The sequence below is a fragment of the Canis lupus genome, chromosome 2, assembly GCF_011100685.1.
Source record: "Canis lupus familiaris isolate Mischka breed German Shepherd chromosome 2, alternate assembly UU_Cfam_GSD_1.0, whole genome shotgun sequence".
Taxonomy (NCBI): Eukaryota; Metazoa; Chordata; class Mammalia; order Carnivora; family Canidae; genus Canis; species Canis lupus.
The window spans coordinates 68,593,566-68,602,158 of record NC_049223.1 but is presented as its reverse complement, the minus strand read 5'-3'; the positions used below and the strand labels follow the sequence as shown (position 1 = coordinate 68,602,158).

At 45.8% G+C, this 8,593-nt stretch overlaps 1 long non-coding RNA gene across 3 annotated transcripts in view; it reads right to left on the bottom strand.

The window, feature by feature from the left end:
• Positions 1-1,050: 1,050 nt before the first annotated feature.
• The window catches only part of LOC111093096, a 54,104-nt gene continuing 46,561 nt past the window's right edge, over positions 1,051-8,593 (bottom strand). The window contains exons 2-4 of one of the 3 annotated variants that reach the window (XR_005355890.1): positions 7,742-7,891; positions 7,120-7,192; positions 1,051-1,503 (exon numbers count right to left, since the gene is read on the bottom strand). This is a non-coding gene — a long non-coding RNA (uncharacterized LOC111093096). Of the gene's footprint in view, positions 1,504-4,752; positions 5,479-7,119; positions 7,193-7,741; positions 7,892-8,593 lie in introns of those variants that run through there. The other 2 variants (XR_005355892.1, XR_005355891.1) reach the window with 2 other exon arrangements.

The window sequence follows — 8,593 nt, the reverse complement described above, 5'->3', positions numbered from 1 at the left end:
AGGTGTGAACCCGGGGTCCTGGGATGGAGTCCTGTTTCAGGCTTCTCGCAGGAAGTCTGCTTCTCCCTCTGCCTCTCTCTGTGGGTCTCTCGTGAATAAATAAATAAAATCTAAATAAATAAATAAATGGAATTGGAGGGGCACCTAGGTGGTTCAGTCAGTTGAGCATCTGCCTTCGGCTCAGGTCACGATCCCAGGGTCTTAGGATGGAGTCCCACTTCAGGCTCCCTGCTCAGCGGGGAGTCTGCTTCTCCCTCTCATTCTCTCTCTGTAATCTCTCTCTCAAATAAATAATAAAATCTTTTTTTAAAAGGGGGGGGGGGAAGGGGATTGGAAGATCAGAGAGATGAAGTAGGAGACCCAGGATTCAGGTGTCTGCCTCTGAAGCCCAAATAAGCATCTTAGTCTTTGACTCCAATCAATAACTGTGTCTCTCAGAGTAGGCTGGAACCCCTTCTGAGATGTTGGAAACACCCACCTCTGAGAGTGAAAGCCCTGAAACCATGACACAACCAGATAAGCAGGGAAATACTCTAACCTCTGACATAAATGATCTCACCCAAATGGTTTCCCAGGGATGACTGCACCCCTCAAAACAGCAGGAACTGGGCTGCAGGCACCTTTATATGGTGCGAACCACCCTTGGCAGTGAGATTCCCACATAATGAGTGCCCTGAGTTTATCCAGTACCTTTGCTGAAACCTTCCAATTGCCATTAGCTTATTAATCTTTGTGAGGTAAAGTTAGCAGTATTGTTGGACAGTTTTTTTTAAAGATTTTATTTATTTATTTATTCATAAGAGACACAGAGAGAGAGAGAGAGGCAGAGACATAGGCAGAGAGAGAAGCAGGCTCCACGCAGGGAGCCTGATGCGGGACTCAATCCCTGGACTCCAGGATCACACCCCGAGATGAAGGCAGATGCTCAACTGCTGAGCCACCCAGACATCCCTCTTGGCCAGTTTTATAGTTAGCTTCTTCTTTTTTTTTTTTAAGATTTTATTTATTTATTTATGAGAGACACAGACACAGAGAGAGGCAGAGACGCAGGCAGAGGGAGAAGCAGGCTCCATGCAGGGAGCCCCACGTGGGACTCGATCCTGGGTCTCCAGGACCACACCCCAGGCTAAGGCAGGTGCTAAACTGCTGGGCCACTCGGGCGTCCCTATAGTTAGCTTCTTAAGAGCAGGAGCTGTATGGGTCTGCCACATACAGGAGTTCGAAGAAGTAATGGTAGTGTGGCAAAGAAATGGAGACCTTTGAAGAAGTGGTTTAGACAGAGGTGGGGACATAAGCCAGGTGCCTAGAACCCACCCTGGGATTGTAGACTGTTTCATCTGGCATCCTCGCATTGCCATTTAGTTCCTGGGTAGTCTTGGGAATTACTTCATCTAGTCTCAATTTCCCCATCTGTAAAATGGAAACGGTAACAGTACTTACCTCCAAAGGTAGTTCTGAGCATCACAGGAATTCATATATATAACTTGGAACGATGCTGGACACCTAGTAAGTGTTCAATAAATATTAGCTAGTATTACAATTATTAGCATGGTACTTGGCACTGTGGAATGAATAAATGGAATAAGCACTGCTACTATGGTTGTAGAGTTTATTTCAAAATTGCAGGCTCTGCTACTTACTACTAGCTTTGTGACCTTGGACAGGTGGCTTAACTTCACGATGAACCTCTGTTTTCATCTGTGAAATGAGATAGCTCTGAAATGAAGATCTTGAAAGTGCTTTGTAAACTGTCCATCACTATATAAACATTAACCATTGTTTTGTACCATCTGCAGGAGTCTCAGCTCTGCCCCTTAGAATTCCTGACCTCTGAAGTTTCTTCATGTGTAATATGGCCATGGTGATCACGTCTCTCTCAGGGGGTTATTGTGAAAAAAATTAAATGATTAATGACAATATATTTATAGTACCTCACAGGGAAGAAGTGGACCATGCATGCTACTTCCCTACCCCCTAACAAGTGTTCCTTTTCAGTGTCCCAAAGTAAAGGAAGCTGCAGGGCACTGCAGCTGGTGGGAAATTGATGAAACCAGGGGAGCTGGGATTATTCCAGGCTCTGCCACTGTGAGGCCTTGCGCAAGTTACCCAACCTCTCTGAGCTTTCAGATTCCCTTCCTTTAACGAGACCCTTGAACTACTCTTACGGAAAGGACCCAGTTGGAAGCAAGGACCCAAATTCCCCACCCTCTATACCAGATGGGGTCAGGAGCCGCAAAAGAAGCGATCCAGGCTCTACAAAGTTGAACTGAGCTTGGGAAGGCTCCCGCCCAGCACTGCTTGGCTTGTCCCAATCCTGTGGACCGGTCAGGAGAAGGCCACGGGAGGACCCCACCCCTCCCAAAGTGATAACCGGGGAGGAGGAGGAGGAGGAGGAGGCAGGGGGAGGAAGGAATGTACTGATTCACCGCCCCACCCATCCCCTGCCTCTAATCTCTCTTCCGGAATTTTACAGCCCTCTCGTACAGGGGCGGAGGCGGAGGGGGCAGGGCGCCGCACTCCGCCGGCTGCTGGAACCCCCCCCCCCCAACACACACACACACACACACACACACACACACACACACACACACACACTCTCCCCGGGCAATCAGCGGCTGCGGGGAGCCCCGGAGAGTGGTGCACCGGCCCCCGGGCAGCGTGCCCCCCGCGGAGCGTGCTGGCGGGGGGCGGGGAGGGAAGGGAGCTGTGAATTCCCACGGGCCGCCAGGCTCGCTCCGGCGTGGCTGCCTCTCCTCTAGCCGGTAGGAGCCGGAGAGCTGGGGCGGAATCCCGGCTCGGGCCTGAGTGCCCTGGAAGGCCGCGGCCTCCTTCAGGAACTTTCCCGCGGCCAATCAGCTCTCCGGATCCCCATCTCCGCCGCAGTCAGGTGTAACTGGGTTTCAGCCAGAAACCCAGAGAGAAAACGACTTCAGGCACTGGCAGCGACGGAGAAGGAAAAGTTTAGAGACGTAGCTCAACCACCTTAGTTTAGCTTCCTCAAGATGGGACAAGGGCGGCTCGGACAAGGCGGGGATGTGCTCCAGGCGGTAGGTGCTGAGGGCCCGCGCGGTGGACTCCCCAGAGGAGCCCTGCACCCAGGCCTTGAACCAGCCCGTCCTGCTGGGTGCAGTTCACAGCATTCTCCGCTAACCTCGAGACTACATTTCCCCCGTTTGGCAGTCAAAAAATGTAAAAGAATTTGTTAATAACTGAAGCAAGTGCTGTTGGAACTGCAACTCCCAACAAAGGGATTAGGAGGTAATGATGGCCACAGCTAACATTTACTGAGTACTTACTCTGTGCCGAGGACTGTTGTTCTAAGCATTTGATACGTATGAACTAATTTAATTTTCAAAATAATGCTAGGACATGGAAATTTTTATTATCCTTCTATGGAAACTGTGATAACAGCAAAGCCACTTGACCAAAGTCACTCAGCCAATACATGATAGAGACAGGATCTGAACCCAGTGAGGATTTTTCCAGGGCCCCACACCCTCAACCACTATGCCATATGCTGCTCCTGATGAGAATGTGGTTTGCGTCTACCCACCTGGACATTGGATTACGGTGTATGTTCTCTTCATTATGGCAACCTCTTTCAGAGTGACTTAGATTATCTGTGTGTGTATAAATGTTTAAATGTGCTCTCTGACTGTGATAATGTTTCTACACACTGAGACATCAAAGTACTAGGTTAAATGAGGCAATCAAGGTCACATTGTGAAATCGAGAAGATTCCTTCCCCAATGGTGCACAGTTGTCTTAATTCTGTCAAGTGCTAAGGCCAGAATCTTGACTTCCCCTCCAAGGGGGTCCCCTTTTACCTAGTGGTAACCTGGAGTACCCATCTCCACATCAGTGATCCTAATTTGACTACTGCTATGTTTTTCAAGGATGTTGCCCTGGCCCCCAAAACTTATTCCTTACCCTATTCTCATCTGTGTGCATATAAACTGCACCATTGGAGGTTTCTTTTTCTTTTTCTTTTTTTTTAAGATTTTATTTATTTATTCATGAGAGACACAGAGAGAGAGAGGCAGAGACACAGGCAGAGGAAGAAGCAGGCTCCATGCAGGGAACCCAGTGTGGGACTCGATCCCAGGACTGCAGAATCAGGCCCTGAGCCAAAGGCAGGCACTAAACCACCGAGCCACCCAGGGATCCCCAACTGGAGGTTTCTTACTTGGTTTCAAGCCAAGATGATAGTTCATCTATTGTCAAAATGCAAACATTACAAGAGAGAAAAATAAACTGGATTTCACCAGCCATTTTCATGTAATGAGAACAAGATTATAAGAGCCTTCCTAAAAATGAGTTTTGGTGGAAGAGGGAGAGCAGAAGGACTATGAATCCCTGAATTAATGTCTGAAAGAACAGCAGAAATCATCTAGTGCAACCCCCCCTTTTATAAACCCAGGTAAAGAAAAGGAATGTCGCAGGCCTCTCAGAGATACTGAGATTCCGAGGAGAGGAAGGGGGGACCCTTGTGGGGAAGGGAACAGAAATAGAGGCAAAGGGACAAAAGACCAGGTTAGCCTCAATGTCAGAAGCCTTTCCTTCCAGTGGCAGGGTTATTTTCCTAAGCAAGCTCTATGCCCGATGTGAGGCTTGAACTCATGACCAAGAGATCAAGAGTTGCCTGCTTCATTTACTGAACCAGCCAGGTGCCTCTCCAGTGGGGTTTTAAAAAATCTGTTCTCCCTGCAGCCTTAAAAATAATATATGCATTTTATGGTATGTAAGTTATACTTTAATAAAGCTGTTATAAAATAAGACATGCTTCTTATAAATATTTTTTAATTATAGAGATGAATATTTAATAAAGTAAAAGTCCCCCACAGTCATATCCAGAGAAGGAGCCACTTTTAACAATTTGTATTATATTGCTCCTCTAGATTTTTCTCTGCACATTCATATTTTTTTTCTGTGTATTCATTTACACATGCATGCCCACACCCGCGCTCATGGGTATGTTTAACAAAAATGGGATCGTTTCTCTTAACAATATGTCTTGGACAGTTTTCTATGTCAGTGCATTTAGATCTACTATATTCTTTTAAAGGCTGCCTACACAGTATGGATGAACTATAATTTACTTAACAGGTTCCCTAGTGATAGATACTTGGATTGTTTCCAATATTTTGCTATTACAAGCAGTACTGCAATGGACATTTTTGCACATGCATTTCGGAACCCTTTTAGGGGAATTCTGTATGACAAATTCCCAGAGAAACCGTTCCTTTTAAAACAGCATGCTTCATAAATTATCATTTTCATCCTATTCCAAGTGCTTTGACATAACAGCCTGTTCCTGATCCAAATGACATAAAGTGCTTAGGATATAGTACACATTAAATAAATGTTAGTTATTTTCATGATTATTATTGCCTTTGTTTCACAAAATCATTGGTCTGGTTGGAAGAAATCCATTCCTTCAGTCAACAATTATTGATGAGCTGCTGCCACATGATGGGCCTGAGGAGGCAAGGGTGAACAGAGGTAGATCCTGCCCTCAAGAAGTTGACAATCTCATTGTGGATGGATGTGTCAGCTGTCAGTTACAACACAGAGATAAGTACCACAAAAGTGGTATCCACAGGGGAGATAAGGGAGCAAGTAGGAAGGACATTAACCAGTCTGAGGAAGGGCAGGAATGATGAGAAAGAAGTAACAGCTTCAATTATCCAAAGAAGTAAGGTAGTTAGTGCCCCAGCCACCTAAGCAAAGGCCAACCCACCATCCCCAAGAGATACTGATAGGACCCACAAAACAAATCAGTGGTTCTCACATGTCCATCCTCAGATTGGTGCTAGTACATGGGGAAAGGAAGAAATTAAAGATAAAGTGGTGAATTTTTATATGTCAAATCTGTTGGATTTATTTTTTTTTTTAGGATTTTATTTTTAAGTAATCTCTACACCCAATGTGGGGCTCAAACTCACAACCCCAAGATCAAGAGTTCTATGGTCTACAGCCTGAGCCAACCAGGAACCCCTGAACTTGTTTAGCTTAAAAGAAAGCCTTTCCACTTGACAGGATGAGCACTGGGTGTTATGCTATATGTTGGCAAATTGAACTCCAATTAAAAAAAAAAAAAAAAGATAGCCTTTCATTCTGATAGTATATCCCTCCTTGTTTGGTGGGTTGTTTTTGTTTTGTTTTGTTTTGTTTTTTGTTCTTTTTTTTTTTTGTATTAAAATGTTCTTTCTTTTATGAAGCAGTGGTTGTAGTACATGATAGTTGTTTTTCTTGAATGTTCTTGTCTGACCAAACTAAAAGCTGGAAACCCAAGCTCAGATACCCTCCTCATTTTTTAAACTTTTGACTATTGATGACGTCTAAAAGTCTGGGGACCTCTGAGCCAAGGGACTTCTTTTATCATTATTACTGAAGTATAATTAACATACAGTGTTATATCTGAGCCAAGTAACTTCTAAGGTTCTTTCCATACCTGTGGTTATAAGATTCTCTGCTCAATAGTGATTAAGTCCCAGAGCTAAATTAAGTTTAGAATCCGTGAACCAAATCTTTTTCAACAGACCCCAGGTAAAAATAAATACATAAATACCTGAATAAGTAAAAGAAAGAAAAAAACAATTTGGTACCCTCTCAAACACTTTCATTTTTTGGTTCCCAAACCACATAAGAGTGTGTCAAGTTTTCATATATACTTGGTCTCCTGTTCCCAGGTAATGCAGCACTGAAGAAGAGAAGCCACAGAAATAACAGATAGAAGGGATATGGGAAAAATCAATTGATGCAGTTTTCACAAACCTTTAAAATAGATCAATTTAGGTGATGATGGGGTTTCATGACCAGTGGTGACAGAGCCTCTGATGGGAATGCTGGTGTTTTTCTGGCATTTCTCTGAGTGGGCTGGAAGGGGAGGAAGGTGGGGTTCCCCCCCCTTCCACTTATAAAAAAATGGAAGTGATGAAAAGCAAAAGTTTCCTGTAATGTAGTGTTAAGAGGAACAAATGAAATGCAGCTCCTCTGCAGCCAGAAAATGCAAACCCTCTGACAGGCACTGGGCAGGCCCTCCCCACTGATGCTGCGGGCACTGGCTAAGTATTCACCACCACACCTGGCCCTGCTGTTGCCATGACGACTTCTCACCTTTTGCATTCCTTGACTTGGGGGTTGAGAGTAGTTCAGGGCGCATTTGAGCTTTCATGTTTCTCCTTGGCTTCTGGAAAAGGAAAGGGGAGGCAAGGGAAGGATTCTAAGTTAGCTTGGCCGGCCTTGGCTGTTTGCTTTTGAGCTTATGTAACTAAAGCCTCACTAGGTGAGAGGCCTCTGCAGCAAGGGGAAGGAGTGGAAATGGCTTTGGCAGAGCCCAAAAGACCTAGGTTCAAATCCCAGCTCATCGATGAACCCCTCGTCTGGGCTGGCACTGGCAGGTACAGAGAAATGACTGAACAGCCAGAGTTGGCCCTCAGAGAGGCAGCAGTCCAGAGGGACAGCTGGGTCAGCAGAGCCAATATAAGTGTCTTCTCAGCGGCCAGTGCCCACTGCCCAGAGAGATGACCTTATAGGGAAGGGAGAACCAATATGGTACCCACATAGCATTGAGCAGCACTTTTAGGAACACTCCGGCAAGGATTCCTTCCCCTTGAGCATGAAGCCATCAAATTAAGGGTGTCAAGAACTGAGACTTCCACTATGACCCCAGGCAAATTAATTCACTTCTCCCAAGCCTCACTTTCCCCATCTATAAACCAAAGCTAATGATAACTACCTTAGTCTCGTTGAGAAAAGTTGCATTCATTAATATATAATGATGAAGCAAAGAGCAGAGAGACCCAAATTCAAACCTCGACTCTCCGATGCTCAATTGAGTGACCTTGGATAATTCTGAACTTTGGCCCTTCTGAGCGAGATTCCTCACCTGTAAAAGGGTAACCATAATCATACCAACTCCTAAGAATATTGCTAAAATTACACGAGGTAATGTATAGCATCAGCATGTAGCAAAATGCTGCTTACTTCTTACTAACAAGTAGAGCTCCTGCCCCAGTGCCTGATGTGTCCTAAGTCAGATACTATTGCTGTTGTTACATGGCACCTGGTTTGCTTTTGGTAAACATTCCTTTCCCAGCCTTCTTCCAGGCTTCTTCCTTCTTTCCTCCAGCCACTCCACCTTTGTGCTTTCTTTAGCTTTCACAAGTGTTAGCTAGGTCTCTCCCAGGCCAAGGAGGGTGCAGCTTAAGATCCATGTCCCTCTCTCCCTCCCCAGTATCCCTTTTATCACCTTGGCTTAAGCCTCTCTTCCTGGTCTGAATGAAGGGGAGAGGGCCTGGGCCCATCCCCATGGGGCTCCCCTGAGAGTGAGGTGGGGAGAGGCAGGGAGTGCGTCATCCCTGATGCAATCACGGGCTCATTGCTTGGCCCACTTCCTTCTCTTTGGGTGTTTACCAGAGCCTGGATTCCACACGATCCCTTGGAAGTGTGCTCTGACAGCAGGGGCACGCAGCACAAGAAATCATGTGACAAAGCAGTACTGTGTCCACCTGGGCCTCATGCGCCATGGCTCAGGGACACAGGAAAGAGATACCAGGTGTGAGTCCTGAGGGAGCGGCAGGGAAGGCAG